Genomic DNA, 26,605 nt, shown 5'->3' with positions numbered 1-26,605 from the left:
TTTTTTTCTCTTTCCTTGAATGTGAGGGAGAATAGGATGATGTAAACTATCCTAAGAGTGGCAGCCATTTCTCCAACACCATCTGTCAGCAGACAGGGTCTTTACCATAAAATTCCTCCTGGGTCAGGCCTTTGTGATTATCAGAATTCAGGGAGCATGACATGAACCTGAAAAGGAAAATCTACTGCCATTGGCAGAATTTGTACTCCAGTTTGTACTCTGGCCTATAAACTCAGACTCACAAACAAATGATGTGGGTTGGCTGTGTCCCCACCCAAATCTCATCTTGAATTGTAGTTCCCATAATCCCCACGTGTGTTGGGAGAGATGAGCTGGGGATAAATGAATCATGGGGGTAGTTTCCCCCATCGTGGTCTCGTGATAGTGAGTTCTCACAAGATCTGATGGTTTTATAAAACCTTATATGTTTTATAAGTACGTCATCACTGGACACTCATTCTTCTCCTTGCTGTGGCCATATGAAGAAGGATGTGTTTGCTTTCCCTTCCACCATGATTGTAAGTTTCCTGAGGGCTCCCAGCCATGCTGAACTGTGAGACAATTAAACCTCTTTCCTTTATAAATTACCCAGTCTCAGGTATGTCTTTATTAGCAGGGTGAGAATGGACTAATACAACAAGTGTATCTCTACATTTGAAAATTTGAGCAGCATTTGAAAATATTAAACTTTATTCTGCATAATTGTGTTCCTTTTATTTGGAAGAGAGACCATTTTGAAGATAATGAATGCTGTTGATCTTTAATTTTTCTCTCATGCTATTCTTCCCGGGACTACAGCCTACATTATTGACAATGTCTCATTAGTCCTCATAAAAAATGATGTCCCCTGTGATAGTCTTTTTCTCAAGTTTCTCCTGAAAGAAATGAGTTTGGAACCATCTGTGAGAAATTGAAGAATTCCAAAAATTTCTAAGAGTTGAATGAAAAGAATTTACATTTTTCGGTTGGAAACAAAAATCAGCAGGGTCTCTTGAGAAACACAATCTACTGTTCACCTTCCTCTGAGAGACGTGTGCTTGCAAAACCAAATCTGCCAACAGTACACTTCAAGGACTCTCTTGAAACTGAACCCAAGTGCATTTAAAATATAAACTACATTTGTTGGTTTCTGGTTTTTGCATATCATTGGGGTCATAGAATGATGAGGAATCAGGGTTCTTATTTGTTAAATGAAATGTTATTAAATTCACATAGTAAAAGATGTCAAATAAATTTATAGGGGAGACAGAGTGAAAATGGAAATTGCAATCATTTAGATATGAGCAACATTTTGTGTTTATTACCTGATCCTTCTCAAAGGAATTTAAGGAAATTATATAGTCTTAAAGATTGGAAGAAAACATTACTGAATCACACTTGAGAATGACCTGTGAGTGGGGCAAATCACCCCTGAAAGGTCGTTCTGCTTCAGCGTGAACATTGCACAATGACTGCATCTCCATCCCATTGGTAGGCAGCTTGCAGGTTAGAAGCTTCTTATATTGAGTCGAAATTTGTCTCATTTGTTTTATGCATTTGTCCTAAATTCCACCTCACCAATATATAATTTTTTATTGTAAATTACAGCCTTTCAAGAAGTCGAAGATAAATCCTTTATCCTATACAAGTTTTCTTCAGAGGAATCTGAAAGGAAATTACATGTTGTTTTCCTTTATGCTTCAAATATGCTTGGTAGATGTTTGCAGAAGTCTGAAAGTCTTTCATTCTATGGATGACACCTCTGCCTTACTCTGTTATGATGAGAGTAGGCTGTTATAACTGGCTAAATGGCACATCCTCAGCCAACAGAGATATTGAGATGTCTGTCACAGATATAAAACAGAATTGTTCTTTTCTCCTGGATCTTTGATTTTCTAAGGCAATATATGTAATTTCAGCTCTGCTATCTCATCTTCCTAGTATCTGTTAGTGGAATGGCCACGGATGTTGAAACCCGAGAAGCCAGTTCCAGATTTTCTCTGATGACTGAAGTCCAGTCAATTTTGGGCTTTACATTCCCTTCTTAGTTGATAGCAATTGAAAGTGCCACTGAAGCAGCCAATGATACAATTGATCAGCTTGGACTGATCAATAACTGAGTACCTAGGGCCTGATTTGTGTGTTAGCCTTCTAGTTTCTGAGAAAAAAATAAAACTTTCCCCTAAATAAAGACATCAGTTGGGTAGCTGAGATCAGAAACTCAAGGTCAGTGTGTGACTCAATGGCAGAGCGGTGGCCTCAGACTTCCCCTGCCTCGCTCCACTTTTGAAGTTGGTTGACTGCCCTGTGACTGTACAGAGGTCCTAATGGTTTACCCATTGCACTGCTTTGTTTGATGTGTACAGTATTCTTATTGCAATTCCCCTGTCTTGATGAATCAGCTCTATCTAGGCAGTGGGCAAGAAGAACACATTGGGCAGTTACATTTTCAACTCAGAAAGATCACTTTGCTGTTTGTGAAGTCCTCCTCTCTTATTTGTATGTACATTACATATATATGTATATATACAATATATTGCTTATCTATTTTTATATACATAAATTATTTACAGATGTTGGAAAAGAGATAGCAGAAGTATGATCACAGAGAAAAGGGAAAGGATACTTTTACTTCTACTCTGTAATATTTTCCCAGAACTCTATCTTATCATTTTCTGTGCTTACTCATCAACTCTGTAAGAAATGGGGGGAAAAGATTTCTTCCCTTAACTTTCTGTCCTTCTTAAGTGCTTGTGTGTACAACTGTTTTTTGGTCAACATTTTATTTTGGATATTTCTGTAAACTAATGAATTATATCTAAATTATTGAAACCTGAAGATTAAAGATTTATACTGTTTAAAATGTGGGGTAAGTATAGTTGGGATAAATTATTGATGTCAAAATGAGGGATCCTCTGGCCTAGTGATTAGATTTCTTATTCTTCTCAGAGAGCCTTTGGTGGTTTCATCTATTATTTTCTTCTGTTTTTAAATTTGTTATAACATGTAGCCATAATTTTTCAATACAGAAATACAGTAATTTTAAAAAATCCACCAGAAGTCTAAAATAAAATACTTACTGGAAAGTTAACCATTTTCTGAGGGTGCCATTTCCCCATTTGTTCTGGACTCCTGGCATTTAGATTTTCTTGACTTTACACACCTGGTAAACATTTGGAATGGGAAGAATGCATCATAAATGTCTGAAGAAGCAAAGAAGATTAAGCCTCTGTGAGAGTACCAGAGCTTCTTGGTTACTTACATTTCTCCACCACAGGTTTAGGAAAAAACTTGATGAGGCACAAACATTTCAGTTTTCTCACTTCCCTTTATCAGCCTGTACCTAACATAAGCAAGAAACCCATTAACTCCCAACTTTATGGATCTCTAGGGATTGCCTTAACCCAAGGAAAAAACTTCGCATGTATCAGGAGAGGAAGATCATATGATCTAACTTGGTAACTTGTTTCCCTAAATGTTCAAGGCTTTCTCACATTTTTTAGTTAAAGTCTTATCCCCTCTCTAATCCAAACCTTGTCCATAGTATTCTGTATTCCAGGAATGTCCCCCTACTCTGTCCATAAGGGAACCTTTCGTCACTATCAAATCTCGATTCAAATGCTTCTCTATGAAGTTTCTCTTTCTTTACTAGGTAAATACATTTGCCACTTTTTTATTCTGCCTATGTGCTCAATACAATAGTAATCTCATTGGATGTGGTTATTTACGTGCTGATATATACACTAATTTTCTTGAGTGCAGGGACATATGTATCTCTCTCTTTTTTTTTTTTTAATGAAGTCTCGCTCTGTCACCCAGGTTGCTGTGCAGTGGCATGATCTTGGCTTACTGCAACTTCCGTCTCCTGGGTTCAAGAGATTCTCCTGCCTCAGCCTCCTGAGCAGCTGGGATTACAGGCATGCACCATGATGCCCAGCTAACTTTTGTATTTTTGGTAGAGATGGGGTTTCACCATGTTGTCCAGGCTGGTCTCGAACTCCTGACCTCAAGCCATCCACCTGCCTCTGCCTCCCAAAGTGCTGGGATTACAACATGAGCCACCATGCCCAGCCAATATATATATCTTTAATACAGAAGGCTTGCTATAATTCAGATCCTAATGCTTAGTCATCCAGATACACGGAGACGTTCTTTAAAGTGGGTGTTACCTACTTCTTTTCTTTGCTATCCATGGGCTGTAAATAGTTACTGGGATGGTCTCTCCAGTATTTTGGATCATAGAGCTGCTTCTCTGCTCTGCATTAAGAAGAAAGAGTAATTAGTCTCAAATTACTTTGTGTTTGTATTAGATTACACATTTACATTTGAAATAGAATCAGTTCAATGACTAAGATGAAATACATAACATTTATCATGCAGTCACAATAACTGTTCCTTGTTATAGAAATCATGGAGAAGGTGATATTTTGTTTATTTTAGATTTTCTTAGGTTCAGTTCGCAGTATCCTAAAATAACAATGATGTTCTAAGTCTTTGCATTTGCACCAATTCTTACACTTTATATATACTCCCTTCAGGGTACATTTTCAATTCATGAAGATGCTTGGTTGCAGGCAGTATGCTTGGCACCTGTGACACAGAGAATAATAATACAAAGTCCTTGACTTTTAGAAGTCACGGTGAGGTTGTATAAAATACTTTCTAACAGCTTATAAATACACACACACACACACACACACATGCATACATACATACATATACCTACACATGTAGATATACAGCAGGACTCAGCTGATAGGGAAATACATTCTATCTACATATGAAATCTATTGACATGGATTATCTTCTAATCTTGATAAGAATCCTGTGAGGCAGGTATATCAGTTAAGTTTGTATTTAACAGTGAATGATAGAAATCGATAAATTGGAGACTTACACAAGATATGTATTTATTTCCCAAGTAAAAAAAAAAAGCCAGGAAGAGGAGCACCAAGGCTGTTTAAATGGTGATTCCACAGCCATCGAGGAGGCAGAGTCCTTAGAGCTTTCCTCCACGGAGTGTCTAGATTATGGCCCTCGTGTCAGCAAGGTTGATAACGAATGTTTGAGCTTGGAGGAGAAGGGAGGACACTTTCTCTTTCAAGGAGACTTTGAATGTCTCATGCAATAATTCCAGTTTGGTAGAGAATTAGCAGTCTGTCATGGAACTTTGGAACTTTGCAGTTGAAGAACTGCGGGCTCAAGGAGTGATGTGGTGATGCATGGAGTTAGAAGACCTGTATTCTTGGGTGGCTCAATCATTTACTAGAGATGGGATTTGGAGCAAATCACTCACTTCTGTACATGCTCGATTTGTCACTGGAAAAAAAAATATCTCCAGTGTGAGAGAGCTTTGTAATAATTAAATGAAAGAGTACATGCGAAAACCATTGCAGACCATAAAGTACCACACTAATTAGTTATGGGTGGAGCTGAAAGTTTGGTTACATTACGCCATTACTCAAGTCAAACAGTGATTTCAAAGCCAGCAGGTATAAGATTTTTCAAGAGTTTGCAGCTGCACATCACTTCCTTTAACAAATGTGTGGATTTGTTTCCACCTTTCACTTTAGAGTTCTTCTAGGTTATATTGTTCTGCAGGAAAGATCAAAATGTACATATTTCTGTGGATGTTTCTTAGAGCAAAAAAGTGACATCCGGCTTCATTCTAGTTTGTGTTCAGAATGAACGAGGCTGAGAAAACACGAGAGTGCTGAGACAAAACAACTTGAGAGGAACGTTGTGTCTTGCTGCCTTGGCCACCTGGCGGGAACGGGAAAACCAGAGCCACGGGAACCAGAGGGTATCCAGGAGAGTTCTCCAGCAGCTCTGGTCCCATACTGTACCCCAGCCCTGTAGGGATGAATTTTTATTAGAGCTCTGACACTGAATGTGAGGACTTCAGGAAATTTATCCACCTGTTTGGGGACTTATTTTCCTCTTATAGGACATAAACATTTCTCCTTGGATTTATGTTTCCTCAAAATCTTTTTCTATTTTTTTTTTCTGATTTAATTGTTAACTTATCTAATATAGTAGATTTAAATCAATTCATTCCATGAGGGAGAAAATGAGGTTCAGAAAGAAATAACAAGAAGATGGGGTGTTTACAGTTCTGGCTCTGCTGCTTACCAGTTCTGAGTTCTTGAACAAGTTATTTAGCATTTCTGAGCTTTGGTTTTCTCACTTGTAAAATGGGGTTAACAACACCTGCCTCTCAAAGCTGTTGTGAGAGTTAAAGCAAATAGTGCAGTGCAAGACACACAGGAACTATTCATCGTTCAATAAATGCTGCATCGAGACACCCAGCACTCCTGATCAAAGTCTAATGCTCTTTCTGCTTCATAAAATGCCTTTGCTGACCCCTTCCTGGCCTCAGTCAAAATGTGGACTGCCATCTACTCCTCTGTTTATCTGGGTGGGAGGTAAGAAGAGAGAAAAGAAGTTCACCTAAATTATGGATGGTGTGATGTGGTGAGCGATCTTAGATGGTAAACAGAGACAGACCTAAGAGGTTTATACCTGCCTCAATTCACAGATGAAGAAACTGAGGCCCAGAGAGGGGAGGACTCGCTAGAAATCAACAGCTTTTCTTTTCATGACTTTCTATAAACCTTTTTGGATTGCAGCAAAGCCCAAGTATTTATGGATTTGTCTATTCTGCCTTGCCTGGCCTCATATGTGCAGGGGCCACATTAGGCACAGAAGGAAAGCAAAGCCCAATTATGGCTGTCTACAGCAGCTGGCACAGTTAGGACTTTAATATACACTTAACAGTGGTTTTATAACCCTCAGTTTGCAGCAGACTGGCTTCTCCTGCATGTCACTAATTAAATGTATTACTCTGGTTCACCGTGGATAGAATGGATCAATGAGTGTTGTAATACATTGAAGGAGATAAAGCACTATTCAAAGGCTTTGTATGAAATGTCATTGGTCTTATTAGTATTTCTAGCTTGATTCTTAAAATTCTCAGCAGCTTAGCAACCAGAATGATTCTTTGAAGTATCATTTTAGTCCATCAGTCAGAAAGCCAGCCTTTGGTTGGGAAGGAGGTGGGAGAGGTCTAAGTCTATAGGAGTGATTCTGTTGGAAGACTTCTAGTACCGTGGTCCTCAATAGGTCCTTAAAGATTGCTAATACACATCCCTGAATTTTCATATAAGGAAAAAGGCCTGGAGAAAGGATGTAATTTGCTCTAGGTTACATAATCAGATGGTGAAAGAACAGGGATGAAATCTCCTGATTTGTAAGACAATATACAGAACTTATGCATAGTTTGTTTTTGTTCTTTAGAATCCATGGAAAGAAGTAGAGAAGTAAGGTGAAACATTGCCTAGCAATTTGAATTTAGATGGTTAAGTTCATGGGTAAAAATTAAAAGCATGCCAAGATAAAACGCTGCCTGGTGAATACTCTTCAAGCAAAATATAAGCTCGATAGTCATCTCCTTGAACACAGGCTTTTTATCCTTGTAACACTGTGCTGAGCACTCAGTACATATAGGAGTGAGCAACTGATCAGCTGAGAAAGTTCTGAGATGAGCTGTCATTTCATTTCTTGAGCAGTAATTGTCTTTTTTATTACTTGTGCAAGTCCAGAGAGAGAGGAGGACGGTACCGGTCTACCTGCTTATCCATGTCAGTGCTCCAGTTCACAGGTTGGGGTCACTGATCTGTTCCTGCCTTTCCAAGCTGAGAGGTCAAATCCTTAGCCACAGAGCTCTTTTTGCTGAGGCGTAATTACTGTAAAGGGTGCATTTGGCTTTGCTGGGCCCTGGCTGTGTTTTATGAATATTGGACATTTCTCACTTCAGAGCCAGTGCCTGGCTGAGGACAGTGATGCATTTAAAGCTAAACAATGCTAGGTCCATGGTAGGGCCCAAGCACAGCTGCACAGTCATGCTGGAGCTGTGACAGGGGATTTCAGCCTTCCAGAAGTCCTATGATTTGCTGAATGTGCCTGTGGGAGAGGGCTACTTCCATGCAAAGACCTCAAGGGAGACCCAGAACAGCGGGGAAAGATTTCTGTTGATGCTTGTGCAAAGTTGGGCTCTACTGTGGGCCTCTTTTTTTGTACCTCACAGATATGGGTCTGATGCTGTCTGTGCCCCCAGCCTGGTGCAATAAACTCAGAAGACAGCCTGTTCTAAAGACAGCCCCTGTCAAAGAAGCATAGTTCTGTCGTTACTGCTGATCATCCTTACTCCTCCAATGCTAATATAGCAGAAGTAATTAAAAGAATAGCATATACAGTAATAAAAAGAACCATAGGGAAATGACAATGGGTTTCATATGCTTTACAAATATTATTTTATCTAAACTTAGCACAGTCTTTCTAGGAAGGTATTATTTAACCCATTTCACAGATGTGAGCCTTGAAATTTAGCACAGAGAACTAAGTTGCTTCTAAGGACCAGATGTACTTGAAACATTCCTCTTTGGCCCCTAAGTCGTTATCTTTTATACAACATGACATATTTGCACATTTCTTTACAATTTATAAACTAAATTCACTTCTGCTAACTCATTTGACTTTTAAAACAACCCCATAACCTCGTTTTTCTTATGATCTTTATACATTAGTTAATGTCTCAAATTTATATTTCTGGAAAGTGGCAGAACATTAAAAGTCAGATATCTAGGTATCTCTTATATTTGAAAACAAAATGAATGGAGTTTTGAATACATTGATGTTGTAATGACCTGTGATTCCAAGAATACCTGCATTGTGCCTGGATCACATCCACTGCTCCTCATGGGTTCCCCAGGGAGACATGCTTTCAGGGAGTTAGGGAAAACAGAAGTGAACAGCACATTATTATTAGCTGAGATTTGGCGTAAAAGCCAAATGCAGAGAATTCTGACCATCTGAACTGTGTAGAACACTTGTTATTAAGTAACTGGGCCTCAGCCTAAAGCAGGCCATGAGGCCAGCTGCTCTGGTTCATTACCAAACTCAGCATGCATCTTGGATCTTACCCCAATGTGGTCCTTTGAATGGAAGGACCAGCAAAATGGAATCAAAGAACTACAACCGGCCTCTGATTTTTAATGCATGTTGACCTGCAATTATTAGTTTAGCTTTGACCAGGATGGGAAAGGCAACAGAGGAAAAATGTGGGGAAATTAAATTTCTTTGTATTTATTCATATCTGGCATTGGAGGGCAAACTCCCATGTTGCCTCTTCCTTCTTCAGATTCCTAAGACTGTTGGATCTGGACCTTTACCTGCCTTTCTCTCCAAATTAGCTCTCTTTGTAATTTGTCAGATGACCAGGACACTTCACTTGTTGCCTGCTCATCTACTGGATTCTTGTCAAACCTTTCAGAATGCCAGAGATCTGTTATTTTCCCCATGCTTGGCTGTTGATCCTTCTGCTTCTTTGAGGGCCATGGTTCTCTGTCTGTTATTAATAAGTGATGCAAAAGATCTATTCATCCATCCACTCATTTAGCCTCAAGGTTAAAAAAAACATAAAGTTGAGTATCTTTCCAGTGTCTGATTTTGCTAGTATAAGAGCAACATCTGAATATTGATGGAATCAAATAAGAACATTTATAGGGAAAACAGCTGTGGGTGGAATTAATCCAATACTGAGATCAAGGATAAATATTGGAGCAGTGATGGGGAGTTATTATATAATTTGCATGAGTGGCCACCATATTTCAGCTTAGACCAGACTCCAGCACCATCCATATATCTGTGTTTATGCCAAATGCAAACAGTTATTGGTGGTCAGGTTCTGCTATAATTTAGCTCTGCTAAGTCAGACATGTGGAAAATGAATATCTAAACAGGACATTAAGCAGGTACTGGCTATTCAGTGAGTATTAATGAGGAGCAGATGATTTCTGGGATGGGAGTCAGGCTATCTGGATTTTCAGCTTGGACTTGCCACTAACCAACCTTATAAGCTGGGGCTAACTCCTCTTTCTGGGTGTCAGTTTTTTCATAGTAAGATGAGAGGAGGGCAGCTCTTAAATGCTGTGGATTGAGAATTTCATGGCAGTGGGGTTATTTGCAAGAGGAAGAGCAGCAGATTGTCTGAGAACCCCTTGTTCTCTTCATCTCTGAAAGTCCAATTTCAGCTCCTTTTTCAAGCTTTTGCTAAAATAGCATCTCCTCTGTGAAGACTGTCCTGATTACCCTGCTGAAGTGACTTCTGTCTTTCATCCAATGCATTTCAATTAGTGCAGTCTGTGCCATTTAATACCTTGTACTTTGTATTATTATTATTTGTGCTCATATCCTAGTCTTCTATTAAGCTTGTAGAAATCCTTAATAACATTTGATATTGTTTGGTTGTGTGTCTTCACCCAAATCTCATCTTGAATTGTACTCTCATAATTCCCACGTGTTGTGGGAGGGACCCATTAGGAGATAATTTGAATCATGGGGGCCCGTTTCCCCTATAATGTTCTCATGGTAGTGAACAAGTCTTATGAGACCTGATGGTTTTATCAAGGGTTTCTACTTTTGCATCTTCCTCATTTTATCTTGCTGCCACCATGTAAGAAGTACCTTTCACCTCCCGCCATGACTCTGAGGTCTTATGTGAGTCTGTAAGTCCAATTAGACCTCTTTTTCTCCCCAGTCTCTGGTATGTCTTTATCAGCAGCATGAAAATGGACTAATACAGTAAATTGGTACCAGTAGAGTGGGGCATTGCTGAAAAGATACCCAAAAATGTGGAAGTGACTTTGGAACTGGGTAACAGGCAGAGGATGGAACAGTTTGGAGGGCTCAGAAGAAGACAGGAAAATGTGGAAAGTATGGAACTTCCTAGAGACTTGTTGAATGGCTTTGACAAAAATACTGATAATGATATGTACAATGAAATCCAGGCTGAGGTGGTCTCAGATGGAGATGAGGAACTTGTTGGGAATTGGAGCAAAGGTGACCCTTGTTATGTTTTAGCAAAGAGACTGGCAGCATTTTGCCCCTGCCCTAGACATTTGTGGAATTTTGAAATTGAGAGAAATGATTTAGGGTATCTGGCAGAAGAAACTTCTAAGCAGAAGAGCATTCAAGATGTGACTTAGGTGCTGCTAAAGGCATTCAGTTTTAAAAAGGGAAGCAGAGTATAAAAGTTTGGAAAATGTGCAGCCTGACAATGCGATAAAAAAGAAAATCCCATTTTCTGAGGAGAAATTCAAGCCAGCTGAAGATATTTGCATAAGTAATGAGGAGCCAAATACTAATTCACAAGACAATGGGGAAAATGTCTCCAGGGCACATCAGAGACCTTTGTGGAAGTCTCTTCCATCACAGACCTGGAGGTCTAAGAGGAAAAAATAGTTTCATGAGCAGGGCCCAGGATCCCTGTGCTGTGTGCAGTGTAGGGACTTGGTGTGCTGCGTCCCAGCCACTCCAGCTGTGGCTGAAAGTGGCCAATATAGAGCTTGGGCTGTGGCTTCAGAGGGTGCAAGCCCCAAGCCTTGGCTGTTCCCACATGGTGTTGAGCCTGTGGGTGCACAGAAGTCAAGAATTGGGGTTTTGGGATCTCCACTTAGATTTCAGAAGATGTATAGAAATGCCTGGATGCCCAGGCAGAAGATTGCTGCAGGGTCGGGGCCCTCATGGAGACCCTTTGCTAGGGCAGTGTGGAAGGGAAATGTGGGGACAGAGCCTCCACACAGAGTCCCTACTGGGGCACTGCCTAGTGGGGTTGTAAGAAGAGGGCCACCATCCTCCAAACCCCAGAATGGTAGATCCACCTACAGCTTGCCCTGTGCACCTGGAAAAGCCACAGACACTCAACACCAGCTCATGAAGGCAGACAGGAGGGAGGCCGTACCCTGCAAAGCCACAGAGGCGGAGCTGCCCAAGACCATGGGAACCTATCTCTTGCATCAGTATGACCTAAATGTGAGATCTGGAGTCAAAGGAGATCATTTCGGAGCTTTAAAATTTGACTGCCCTGCTGGATTTTGGACTTGCATGGGCCCTGTAGCCCCTTTGTTTTGGCCAGCTTCTCCCATTTGGAACAACTGTATTTACCCAATACCAGTACCACCATTGTATCTATAAAGTAACTAGCTTGCTTTTGATTTTACAGGCTCATAGGTGGAAGGGAATTGCTTTGTCTCAGATGAGACTTTGGACTGTGGACATTTGGGTTAATGCTGAAATGAGTTAAGATTTTAACGTACTTTTGGGAAGTCATGATTGGTTTTGAAACGTGAGGACATGAGATTTGGAGGGGCCAGGGGTGGAATGTGTGTCCTCACCCAAATCTTATCTTGAGTTGTACTCCCATAATTCCCACATGTTGTGGGAGGCATCCTGTGAGAGGTAATTTGAATCATGGGGGCCATCTCTCCCATACTGTTCTCATGGTAGTGAACAAGTCTCATGGTTTTATCAGGGGTTTCTGCATTTGCATCTTCCTCATTTTCTCTTGCTGCCACCATGTAAGAAGTGCCTTTTGCCTCCCGCCATGATTCTAAGGCCTCCCCAGCAATGTGGAAATGTAAGTCCAATTAAACCTCTTTTTCTTCTCAGTCTCAGATATGTCTTTATCAGCAGTGTGAAAACGGACTAAAACAACATTCTATATCTCTCTTAGTCCCTAGCACAGTGGTTGGCACACAGTGAATATTTGTTTAGTGCTTTGTGGTAAAATAATTAGGTCAATCTGTGTGTGTCTGGCTGACTGAATAAATGAATGAATATACACATGAATGAATGAATGATGTATGAGGAATATAGAAATAGATATGTGTCTCTAAACCTAATATTTTTCAGCGTAATATATCTTCGTTTGAAGCATGATGCTAAATATATATATATGGTCTTACTGAATTTCACAACAATCAAGTAAAGTAGGTATTATTCCCCTTTTAGAAAAGCTAAGCAATATACTTCCAAAGGTTTGGAACCCCAATGTGTCTGACTACAGAACCCACATTCTTAGCAACTGGACTACATGCCTGGAATCTTCAGCTGATGAGGCAGAGAGCAAGGATGCAGCCATACATCAACTATTAGAGAATAATTGGATGAGTCTTCTCTCCAGTATTTGTCATATGTGTCTATTTTCCTTTTGGAGACTCAGAAAACATGACAATCTCATTTTCAAACAATGTTCAAGCAACTTGTGGCTGTTCCATCTCAGCTCACAGAACAGTTTCAGGCTTATTGGCCAACAACTCATTATATTGGTTCAATGTCAACTATGGTATTCATTTTTGTTGCATTTTAGACTGACTTCTATGCAATTATGCATAGTCTTATTGCTATTTATTTGAGAGTTCTAGAAATCTCCTCTGATTTTAGTGAGATATTGGTTTAAGAGATTCATTGTGGTGAGACCTACATTAACACAACTTGAAAGTGTTTTCCTTATGGTCCCTGAATTGTAGGGCTATGTCATATTCCTGATGGTTAAGATTGTTTTGGATGCTAACTGTTAATGTCAAAACCAAGTTAGTGATGTAAAATAACAAGCCAAGAAAATCTGTGATTCAACATTGCCTTGATACTTTGCAGTTAGGATGAATGTCTGGGGCAGTAATGGTGAATAACATCATTTATTTTATCTTTAAATTAAAATTAAAATTAAGTTAAAATATTTAATAGACTTTATTATTTTAGAGCAATTGTAGGTTCTCAACAAAATTTAGCAGAAAGGACAGACAATTCTCATATACCCCTTTTCACCACACAAGCACAGCTTCCTCCACTATCAACATCCTGCACCGTAGTGGTACATTTCTTGCAACTGATAAACCTGTGATACATCATTATCACCCAAAGTTTATACTTTATGTTGGAGTTCATTCTTGGAGTTGTACGTTCTATGAGCTTGGACAAATGTATAATGGTATGTTTCTACCATTATAGTATCATGCAGAATATTTTTACTGCAATGAAATTCCTCTATTCTTTACCTATTCATACCTTCCTCCTCCCACAACCTTGCAAGTACTGATTATCTTACTATCTCTATAGTTTTGCCTTTTCCAGAATGTCATACGGTTGGAATTGTACAGTATGTTGCCTTTTCAGCTTGACTTCTTTTACTTAGCAATGTGCATGTAAGATTTCTCAATATTGTCTCATGTCTTGACACCTCCTCCCTCCCTCCCTCCCTCCTTCGCTTTCTTCCTTCCTTTACTCTTTCCTTTCTTCCCTTCTTCCTTGACAGAGTCTCATTTTGTCACTCTATTGCCCAGGCTGTAGTGCAGTGGTGTAATATTGGCTTACTGCAGCCTTGAATTCCTAGACTTAAGCAATCCTCCCACTTCAGCCTCCCAAGTAGCTGTGACTACAGGTGCACACCACCATGCCTGGATAATTTTGTTTATGTTTGGTAGAAACCAGGTATCAGTATGTTGCCCAGGCTGGTCTTGAACTCCTGGGCTCAAACAATCCTCCCACCTTGGTCCCCCAAAGGCCTGATTATAGGCATGAGCCACCTCGCCTGGCCCTCATTTCTTTGTATTGCTAAATAATATTCCAGAGTCTGGATGTGCCACAGTTTATTTATTCATTTATCTACTGAAGGGCATTTTGGATGCTATCAATTTTTGGCAATTATAAATCAAGATTCTATAAACACCCATATGCAGGTTGTTTTTGTGTGGACATAAGTTCTCAATTCATTTGGATAAAAACTACAGAATGCAATTGCTGAATTGTATGGTAAGACTATGTTTGGTTTTGTCAGAAACTGCTAAACTGTCTTCCAAAGTGGCTGTACCATTTTGCATTTCCACCAGCAACGAATGAGAGTTTCTAATGCTCTACATCTTCACCAGTATGTGGTAGTGTCAGTTTTCTGAATTTTGACCATTCCAATAGGGATGTGATGGTATCTCATTGTTTGATTTGTATTTCATAATATGGAGCATCTTTTCATAGACTTACTTTCCATTTGTATATCTTCTTTGGTGAGGTGTCTCTTCAGGTCTTTTGCCCCCATTTTTTTAAGTTAAGTTGTTCATCTTTTTGTTGAGTTTTAAGAATTATTTGTATATTTTGGATAATAGCTAATCAGCTATGTCTTTTGCAAATGCTTTCTCTCAGTTTGTGGCTTGCCTCCTTATTCTCTTTACAGTGTCTTCTGCCAAGGAGAAATTTTAAATTTCAATAAAGTCCAGTTTATCAGTTACTTCTTTCACGGATTGTGTCCTTAATGTTGTAGCTAAAATGTCATTGCCATACTCAGGTCATCTAGATTTTATACTGTTACCTTCTAAAAGTTTTATAGTTTTCTGTTTTACATTTAAGCCTACAATCCATCTGGGGTTAATTTTTATAAATAGTGTAAGGCCTGTGTCTGGTTTCACTCTTTAGCATGTGAATGTCTAGTTGTTGCAGCACCATTTCTCAAGAAGACTATCTTTTCTCCATTATATTGTCTTTGCTCCTTTGCCAAAGATCAATTGACTATATTCATGTGGGTTTATTTCTGGACTCTTTATTCAATTATATTGAAGTATTTATTCTTCCATTAATACCGTACTGTCTAGATTACTGTACCCCCTCAAAGTTGGGGGTATCAATCCTTTCACTTTGTCTTTCTGCCTCAATATTGTGTTGGCTATTTTGAGTCCCTTGTTCTCGATATAACTTTAGATGCTTTATCAATATCCACAAAATAACTTGCTGAGATTTTGATTGGGAATGCATTGAATTTATTGATAAAATTGAGAAATGACATCTTGATGATATTGAATCTTCCAATCCACGAACATGAAATAGCTTTTCATTTTTGTAATTCTTCTCTGGTTTCTTTCATCAGAGTTTTGGAATTTTTCTTACATATGAGAAAAATAGATCTTGTATATGTTATGTTAGGGTTAAATCTAAGTATTTCATTTTTGGAGGTGCTAAAGTAAATGGCATTATGTTTTTAATTTTAAATTCTACTTGTTCATTGTTGGTATATAAGAAAATGATTTACTTTTGCATATTAACCTTATATCATGAAACATTGCTATAATTACTTATTAGTTCCAGAAATTATTTTTGTTGATTATTTCAGATTTTCCACGTAGATTTTTATGTCATCTATGAATAAAGACAGTTTTACTTCTTCCTTTCCTGCCTGTATACCTTTTTTCTCCTTTTCTTGTCTTATTGCATTAGTTAGGGCTTCCAGTATGAGGTTGAAAAGGAATGGTGAGAGGGGACATTCTTGTCTTATTACTGATCTCATTGGGAAAGCTTCTAGTTTCTCACCATTAAGGATAATGATAGCCGAAGGTTTATTTTAGATATTCTTTATTGAATTGAGAAAGCTCTCATCTATTTCTAGTTAGTCAATCATTTTCATCATAAATGGATGTGGGATTTTGTCAAATGCCTTTTATTGCATCTATTGCTATAGTTATGTAATTTTTCTTCTTTAGCCCATTGAAGTGATAGATTACATTAATAATTTTTCAAATGTTGAATCAATCTTGCATACCATAAGACAAATCTGACTTGGCCGTCATTTATAATTCTTTTTCTACACTGTTGGATTCTGTTTGCTAATATTTTATTGAGGATTTTTTTCATTTCACCACTTATTCTTGTTGCATCAATTATCCCATGATTCAGATTAAATCGAAATATTTTCTATTGTTGAATCCAATAAAAATATCATAAATATAGTATTCTTGTATAGACAACACAATATGATAAAAAAGAAAGTGAATATTTATTGGTTATTCATACTAACTATATTACTTAATTTAATTCTCACAAGTAATGTAGAAGTATTATATATTTTTCAGATTAGAAAATAATTCTCCCTTCATTTAATCATCAATGCATTTTATCTGTACACAGCATACATTGTAGAAAATAATTAGATTCAGCTTCAGTACCTATCCAGGAAGTAGCAAAGCCAATACTTCAACTTGGGTCTACCTGATTACAAAGTTTATGTTCTTTCTACTATAGCATATGGAGGCCAGTTTATTTAAAACTGATATGTACTATCATCTTTGGAAGTGATGCTGAAATGGGAGAAAGTCATACGAATTTATAATTCTTCAAACAGTAGATGTAAGGCTCTGCCTGAGCTTAATCCTTCTGAAGGCTTCAGGCCATCTGTTGTAGCCTCAGGGCTTCCTAAAAGAAGGATGCATGAGAACAAGGTTTTCCCACCCCAGCTGACTCCCCAATCTAGAGTCAAAGACTTAAAATCTGACAATCATTGGTCCAGTCATTCAGTCACAAATATAACCTCCCATGTGGCATCAATAATACCTCTTTTCTTTCAATTGGACTCTGGGGAGTGTCTAACTGTTTCAAGGATGAACCATGGACAACCAATGAGTCTGCATCCTGTAGGTGGCCGAGGGCCATGTCCATAGGCAAATTGTCTGCCTTGGAACAATTCTATAGTTGTAAACAGATGCTCAGCCCACAGTGGGGTTATGGGCGCGATATCGGCTCACTGCAATCTCTGCCTCCCGGGTTAAAGCAATTCTCATGCCTCAGCCTTCTGAGTAGCTGGGATTACAGGCATGTGCCACCACACCTGGCTAATTTTTGTATTTTTAGTAGAGATGGAGTTTCGCTATGTTGTCCAGGCTGGTCTCAAACTCCTGACCTCAAGTGATCCGCCTGCCTCTGCCTCCGAAAGTGCTGAGATTACAAGCGTGAATCACCACACCCAGCCCCATCCACGTTTTTGTCAATCCCTCTTTTCTTGGCTTGGGTCCCATTTCATCCCCTTGGCCACTACTCAGAGCCTTATTGCATAGGTATTGATTTCCTAGTACAATGGGCAACAACAATCTAACTCTGGAGCATCTGCTCAAAGTCCAGACTTCCTGCTGCTATTTTCAGCTTACCTGAGCAAAGGCATAATGGAGATTGTGACCATCTCTCCTCCCACATGCCTACTGTCACCTGAGCATCCTGGCTGTCCTTTCCAGGACTGATACCTGGAATAGGTAATTCTGGTGTTCTCAGTGTTTCTGCAGCCCTATTTTTGCATCAAGGCTATGGCAGGATGTTACAAATATCTAACGCAGGATGCACTGTGAAGTCCAGTTTGTCATATGACTTCTTTTCAGAACTGTGAAGAACCAGCCTTGGCTGAGCTGTCCTGACCAAGAGGGCAGTCAGTATTATGACAACTTCCCTATTAATACTTTCCAATGTGGGCTGTTTCAGGCTTGGGGAGATTGGGAATTCTGATTAGCTCAAATGCATTTTATTTAAATGATTGCATAAACAGATGTGATCGATGATGACTACTCATTAATCTCACAGAGCGGCTAGACCAGTGCAAACTCAACAGCATCTCAATTCCACTGCCAAATTAGTCCAGGCTGATCCTAAGGCTAGACAGTCCTTTGTTATGAGTAACTCATGCAGCTGTACAAACATGCCTCAGGTCTATTTGTTTCTTTAATCCAATTGAATTCCACTAGGACATCTTTTCATTCTCTTACTGCTTTGATTTATGGCTGTAATGATAAGCCTTCTGTAATCCTAAAGCTTAAAGAACTTCAGCACCCTGGCCTGGGGAAGTCATCAGGTTTAGTGGAAACAGAATTGGTCTTAGCATCAGACACTCTACCTCAAAGTCATGTGGCAGCAGATCATAAAGTTGGTCTGTTCCTTCTCTTTCCCTCCACCTCTCTCTACAGTCTCTTTGGCAAATTGATGAACGTATATGCTATTGAATTAAAGCTAATTTTAGTCCCAAAGCCATTAAAAAATAAGTTCCTGGGGGAATTTAAAGTAATTTCATTTCAGCTGATTAAGATATTTAGATATAATGCATCACATTTTATGCTCGAAAACACTGTCAAAGTCAAAAGCACACTAAGTATAGTGTGTCCTATGAGCTAACATAGTGGTAGTGGTATCTATTAAAATTTTTGACAACTCAGAGAAAAATTCCTTAAAAGCTTTCCTAATTTCTTAGTCATAAGAGAAAAGTTCAGAGTATCTAGACACCTGTAAGATGGATTCCTAACTACATCTAAGTTAAGAGCAAACTGTAAAAATATTAATTTGCAAACAGATCTTTATCTGTTTGCAAATTAATATTTTTACAGTTTGCTCTTAACTTAGATGTAGCCTTGTTTCTGAGCCTGTTTCTATTCCCATTTTGATTTTAGTCTTATTTAATGATTTCTAATCCCTATGTTTCAAGAACCATTTAGCCATATACACAGAGTTAATTACCAGCAAATCCCATGTGACAGGTAGTAAAGAGGCCCTTGAGAAAATATCTTATTAGTCTTTTATATAAAAATAATGTCATGTCCAGAAATACATAGGCACTTTACAAATTGCCACTGGCTGCTCTTTACATACATACCAAGCCTATAAATAGAAGACCAGATTAATATTGTTATCCTCAGTGTACACACAGCCTTCTACACAATACACAAACATTCCTTAAGTACTTACTATGTGCTAAACATTTCACTGGTGCTGGACATGAACCATTTCATTTAATTCTGATAATAGTCCTGATAATCGGTTCTAAGATTACTTCTCTTTTAGAGATGAGAAAACAGAGGCTTCAAAGGTCTTAAATGACTTTTCTGAGATAACGTATGTAGGGATTTTTGGAACTGGGATTTGAATCAAATTAGTGTAATTATAGGGCTCTGACGTGTAACCATCATATGACCCTACATATGGAAGCACAATGTACAATTTTTATATAAAAGAGTATCGTGCAGCGTTCTCTGGGATCAAGAGGAGGCATTACCTGCCTTTGGTTTACTTAAGTACCACTTATGTGACAGCCCTGTTTCATGAATGCTGGCCATGAATATGAGGAGGAATGTTCCAACTGGGAGCCACCCTGGGTGGCATTGGGTTAAATTAAAGGGTATTTTTAGAGCCCCCAACTCCTCACCCTAAAACACTTTCTCCCTTACTAGAGACCTCTTTCTACCTGTCCCCCTTAAGACAGTGTTCTTGTCACTACAGTGTAGTATGAGGAACAGGGAATTTGCTGTCAGAAAGATACAAGTTCAAATCTCTGGTCCATGATTTGCAAATTTTATGATTTTGAGCATATAACTTCAAACCTCTGAATTTAATTTTACTGTTATACAAACAATAAATTATACAAATGGGGATTTATACAAATGAGTATATTACTGTTGACTTCAGAAGCATATTTTGAGAATAAAAGACTAAAAGGGAAGAAAATGGGTGAAATATGACCTATGAAGCTCAACACCTGCAGTGCAGTGTGTGCTCAGCCAGTGCAGTGTCTCCTTTGTTTGCAGGAAGGTTTTTACATCACTCTTTGTAGTTTGGTACAATCACACTCCAAATTAGATTTTCTTTCTCAAAAGGATAGCTAAACACCAAGCTCAACATTTCACTGGCTTCTTCTTTTAAAGGAAATTAAAATGTTAAATGTTTTACTAAGGATGTGTTTTAGGGGTACATATTAGTGCTGCAAAATTCAACTCCAGGACAGGTAATTTTTCTTGGGATGTGTTGTTTCTAATCTGATAGTTATAAGCACTAACCAGAAAATGGATGAGAGAGTTGAGTCCAAAGAGATGTTCTAAAGAAAGCAAAACTAAGTTCTCTGCCATAAATTCTAAAATGTAATGAAAATGTGAGGGTCCATGGGTTCTTTCAAACTCTAATGTGAAGTTTCTATTTCCTTGGACAGCGATACCAAGGCATAGCTCTGCTCTGCAAAACTACACTGGAGTTACACTATTTCCAAACGGCTCCTTCCCATCAGTAAGTAAGCAGTCTTGGTCATAATCAATATGTGCAATTAGAGAATCAGTGATTGGGCATCCCATTCCTTAAGCTACTCACTATAATGCCATTCTCAGATGATTGCCAGGCAAAGAGAAAGCATTTTGATCATCATTCCAGTTAGTTGAATACATTTATTTAGTGTTAAATTCTTCTGCTTCACCCCAAGACCCACCTCCACTTCCCAAAGAATTGCATCAGCTGTGACTCTACATAACTAACATCTTTTCCTTTCAGTTTCCTCCTGCTCATATCCTACCTTCTTTCTCTTCCTCCTCCTCCTCCTTTTTTTTTTTTTTTTTTTGGAGACATTAAGGGTTCATGTGGTTAAGATTATTTTTTCTCTGTTCAGACTTCAAGTCTTTGGTGAGATTAAATAAACTATTTTTAAATAATGAAATTTTTAACTGCCTTAGTTTTCTAGGGTGCTAAATGTTTTTGTTTTCAAAGTACTGTGTTCCTTTACTCTTTCATTGTATGGATGCTCGCTGAGCACCTTATAGGTGTCCTCTCTGAGCATCTTATAGGTGTCCTGGAATATAGACGCGTCTATCCTATGGTTCCTTCTCTGAAAGAGCTCATAGGAAGTAAAGATATGACTAAAATTACTTAAAAAACAGAAAAAAAGTGATATAGGAAGATCAAAAGGGAATAAGGCACTGTTGATTGAACCTTGATTGTTTACTGAAAGTAGTGAAACCAAAATGCTTTGTGGTCAAAATACACAGGAAGGATGGATAATTAGGGATCATCCCTAATTAAAGCTGTTCAGCTTCTCTGGAACCCCAGGTACATAAAGGGAAGTGGTAGGAGATAAGGATAAGGAAAGGTAGCTTTATGCCGAGGGACCTAAGGTGCTAGAGGAAATAAAGGATAAATGGATCGCCCCTACCCACTCATCCAGTGATCTTTCTTTCTTTTTCTTTCTTTTCCTTTCTTTTCTTTTCTTCCTTCTTTCCTTCCTTCTTTCTTTGTTTCTTGAGACAGAGTCTTACTCTGTCGCCCAAGCTGGAGTGCAGTGGCACGATCTCGGCTCACTGCAACCTCCACCTCCCGGGTTCAAGCAATTCTCCTGCTTCAGCCTCCCGAGTAGCTGGGGATTACAGGCGCCCACCACCATGCCCAGCTAATTTTTGTATTTTTAGTAGAGAGGAGGTTTCACCATATTGGTCAGGCTGGTCTCAAACTCCTGACCTCAGGTGATCCACCCGCCTCGGCCTCCCAAAGTGCTGGGATTACACACATGAGCCACCGTGTCCGGCCCAGCGATCTATTCTTCAAACTGATCTCTCTTTTCAGTGCTCCTTTTAACATGATCTGTTGCAGGAACCCTATAGTACTGCTCAGTGTCAAAAGATTGGGTTGGAGGAGGGAAAGATACCCGAAAGAGAAATAGGAGAAGGTATCAGCCGCTGTGAGAACTGCGATGATGCCAGATCTTGCCCTCTCACTCCTACGCGGTGCCCACAGCCCCGGTGACCTGTTGTTGCAGTTTTTACCCAGTTTGCTAAAGAGGGGGCTATTTTGAGATAGAAAAAAGCTGTGATGAGGAAGAGGGGAACTATAGTGATCTTAGTACTTTTTCTGCAAAAAGCAACAAAAAGCCAATTTGATTATTATCAGAACACAAAATTTAAATTAATCTGAAGTCAAAGAGACTGGAAACATTTTTCGTCTTTTGAATAGTACCCTGCATTCATGGTAGAGCAAAACATCTCCCAGTTAAAAAGCTTTTTATTGATAGACTGTTCATATTGATTAAATATACCAAAGCCAAAATTTATGGGTAAAACTCAATGTTTTCTAGCAAAATCACCATTTTCATCAACTAGGGTATATTGAGGGTTTTTATTTCTTTTAAATAATAATATGCAATGCTGAGGTCTGTGTAGGAAACACAATGAGCCCAATAAACTGAATTTGAGTTATTTAGCACAGTCAATAAAAAGCAGGTTTGAGAAATAGACTAATAGTAGATATATTTGCAAAAGGGAACAGTTTGTGTCAATGGCATGCCACAACTCATTTTTTATATTTATTAATGAAGAAAAGCATAATATCTCTATTTGTCAATATATTATTAATAGTTATTGAGAATCTGTGCATACCCATGAATAATCTGAACTTGCTCATATTTTAAAAGTTGCTTGACTTATAATTTTTCAAAATTTAGACTGATTTTCCATTTATATTACTACTCAACAGTGTTTTGTATTATGCCAGATATTGTAGAATGGAAGAAATAAAACTCATAAATAAATTTGCTTTCGTTGTTTACATAGATTAATAAGTTGGCTTGCCATATATAAATCCTCTGTTCTGGAAGGCTAACAGAAAGATGTTTCTTTTAGTAGTTAAGGAAATTAGTGGTTACATGACTCAATTCTTTGCATGGGAAAACAATTGAATGAGACTTCTTTCAGACATCAGTAATAGGGAAACATACTGGACTATCACATTATTTTTTAAAAGAGGAATTGAATAAACTATGGACTAACAATAAAATTTTCTTTGTGATTGAGAACAAAATCTTTACTATATAATCAACTAATGTTCATGTGACCTAGAACAAGTCTGACTTAGAGTAAATATTTTATCAAGGTGAGGTGAAAATTTAACCTGAAAAAGTAGGTTTTGATTTTAGTTTGCATGTAAATAAATAGAAAAGATCTTCACTCTTGTGGTAATACTAAGAAAAAAAGAAAAGACAAAATAATAATTATGCTTTCTGTGAGACAACTGAGAATTAGCGGACAAGAGGAAACCTAAATGAATTGACTTTCACAGAGAGAAGCCCTTCAAAGGTGAGTAGTGGGCTGTGGCAGCTGCCTGGAGGCTGGAGGAGCAAGAAGCCTGCCAGAGGCTTTGCCTGGCTGGAAGAGGCAAGCTGTACTGTGGGTGATGGTTGATGTACCCAAGATAGATTGAAACTGGAGTACCTCAAGCACGATAATATTTTTGTGGCCTGAAATCTCTCCCTGCTCTCCTCTAAATTTTACTTTAGCAGGGCAGTGAAAGAGAAGCTGAGACACAGAAAGAATTCATGAAGTCTCGCATATTCTCATTGTGTCTGGAACCGGGACCTCCTATGTTAAATCCAAAGGTGGAATCTCAGCTCACCTCCTCCTGACTCAAACATGAATAATATCAAAGAGATTCAACACCCCAAACCCTCTCCCCTCCCCACCACACACACACACACACACACACACACACACAACTGTGCACTCGCAGTAGGACTGGGCTGAAAAGAGATGAGTTTAATCTTATTAATGCTGAAATCCAGTTCCAGATCAAATTGACTTCTGGCAAAATCCAAATGACTACCTAATTGCTTCAGCTGCCAAAATAGGAAAGAGTTTGTATTCTTTGGGAGGAGATAAAAATGACCTAAAAGAAACAAATCAATGAAAATCCTCAAAACTTTAGTATTCTTCAGATGCCACTGTTTTTTAACAGAGTGTCTGCTATAAAATAAAAAGGTTATGAGATGTAAGAAGAAACAAGGAGATGGGACCCGCAATTAGGAAAAGCCCTTCTGGTTTTAGCCTCCCAAGTAACCCTTCAGAGACACCTGCTGCCTCCAAATACTGAGCCCTCCCAGAACACCTCACTGGTTCTTGTTCTATGCTCTCTACTGGCACCTAAGTTTCTATTTGTGCCTCGTGGTTGTGTTATTTACCACTCACTTGTATACTTCCTTCTTCGAATTAAAAAAAAAAAAAGGAGTGGGAGGCGGGGCGGGCGCTGTGGCTCATGCCTGTAATCTCAGCACTTTGGGAGGCCGAGGCAGGCGGATCACCTGAGGTCAGGAGTTCAAGACCAGCCTGGCCAACATGGTAAAACCCCATCTCTACTAAAAATATATACAAAAAAAGTAGCCGGCCGTGGTGGTGGGTGCCTGTAATCCCAGCTACTCGGGAGGCTGAGACAGGAGAATTGCTTGAACCCAGGAGACAGAGGTTGCAGTAGGCTAACAGTGCCATTGCACTCCAGCCTGGGCTATAGAGTGAGACTCCATCTCAAAACAAAACAAAAAATCTGGCTGGGCGCGGTGGCTCCAGCCTGTAATCCCAGCACTTTAGGAGGCCGAGGTGGGTGGATCACCTGAGGTCAGAAGTTCAAGACCAGCCTGGCCAACAAGGCAAAACCCCATCTCTACTAAAAATACAAAAATTAGCCTGGCGTGGTGGCATACACCTGTAGTCCCAGCTACTTGGGAGGCTGAGGCAGAAGAATCGCTTGAACCCAGGAGGCAGAGGTTGCAGTGAGCCAAGATCACACCACTGCATTCCAGCCTGGGTGACAGGGCGAGACTCAGTCTCAAAAAAAAAAAAAATCTCTCATATAGTGTTTATTTTTATTCATTTAATGCCATTTTCTCGTTGCTTCAGGAGGAAGAAGAGGTAAATGCATATATTCAATCTGCTGTGTATAAGCCCAAATTGTTATTTTGATGATGATAGCTAGATTGCCACTGAACTCAACTCTGAGATTGTCTTTTTATTATTCTCTTTACACTTTGAATATATAAAAATTCATATATTTATATACGTAAATTAGTATATACAGCTGGCTCTTCATATCTGTGGGTTCTGTGTCTGCTGATTAAACCAACCACAGATTGAAAATATTTTTTAAAAAAGAATGGTTGTGTCTGTACTGAACATGTGCAGATATTTTTTTCTTATCGTCATCCCCTAAATAAAACAGGATAACAACTACACAGCATTTACATTGTATTAGATATTACAGGTAATCGATAGATAATGTAAAGTACATGGGAGAAAGTTCCTAGGTTATATGCAAATACCTAGCCATTTTATATAAGGGATTTGAACATCCACAGAGTTTGGTATTTGCAGAGGTAGAGGGAGACTCTTGGAACCTAATTCCCCATGGATACCAAGGGATGACTGTGTGCGTGTGTGTGTGTGTGTTTGTGTGTGTGTGTATTTATATATATATATGTATAATTCATAAAATGAATATAAAGTTCAAGATTACAGCCAGGTGTAAGATAACTTTGACATGGTCTTGTCTCTTAGATTTCCACAGTCATATTATGGTTTGTGGAGTCCTAATTTCCCTGATTCTCTCTCTCTCTAGGTATCTGTCTCTCTATCTCTGTCTCTACCAGCATTTTTAGCTGTTTTCAATGGGAAAGTTTTTTTTTTTTTTTTTCAGGGTCACTAATCTGCCACATTGCCAGAAATGATAGTCTCTAGGTTCTTCTTTACTAATAAAATTGACAACATGATAGCCTGGCAGTTGGGTTCACGTTTAAGTTCAATGATTCAACATAGTCAGGCCTAAGTCTCTTCTAAACCCTTGTAACCAAAACTAGGAATGTGGAAACCAAAGCCTGAGTCTTCATGTGGACAACAGCGTGTATTTCTTCCAGAAGACCCAGATGAAGGGAATTTTGAAGGGCTGCTGATATTGGAGCTAGGGCTTTGAGATCGGACAGATCTGGGATTGATTCCTGATTTCCCACTTTTGCTAATAGTGTGAATCTTCTCGGATTATTTAACCTCTCCTGAGCTTGTAACTTTATCTATAAAACAAGTATAATCATGCCTACCTCGTTGTTTCTATGAGGATTACTCACAACTGAAAACAATATTTATCACTATGTCTAGCACAAAGTAGTTACTCCAATGGCAACTATTAGAAAAATAATTTTTCATACTGTCATTCTGTGATTTGGGATGTCTCCGAGTATATATGTGAGGGGCAAGGCCGTGTAATGAATGCCCATACTTTCTTGCTTAAGAGGGAATATTCTGAATCTATATTTTGAGATTAGATTTATGGGCTTAGGTAGAAGTGATTCTTTACCAATTCTCAGCTTCCCATGAAACATTAGGGAGGCAATTTGTGCAATGTTTTGTCGTGATCAATCTTTAGACCTTCTGAGCTC

Source organism: Pan troglodytes, chromosome 12 (genome assembly GCF_028858775.2).
Source record: "Pan troglodytes isolate AG18354 chromosome 12, NHGRI_mPanTro3-v2.0_pri, whole genome shotgun sequence".
Lineage (NCBI taxonomy): Eukaryota > Metazoa > Chordata > Mammalia > Primates > Hominidae > Pan > Pan troglodytes.
The sequence above is the reverse complement of the archived record's forward strand: the minus strand, read 5'-3'. Positions refer to the sequence as shown.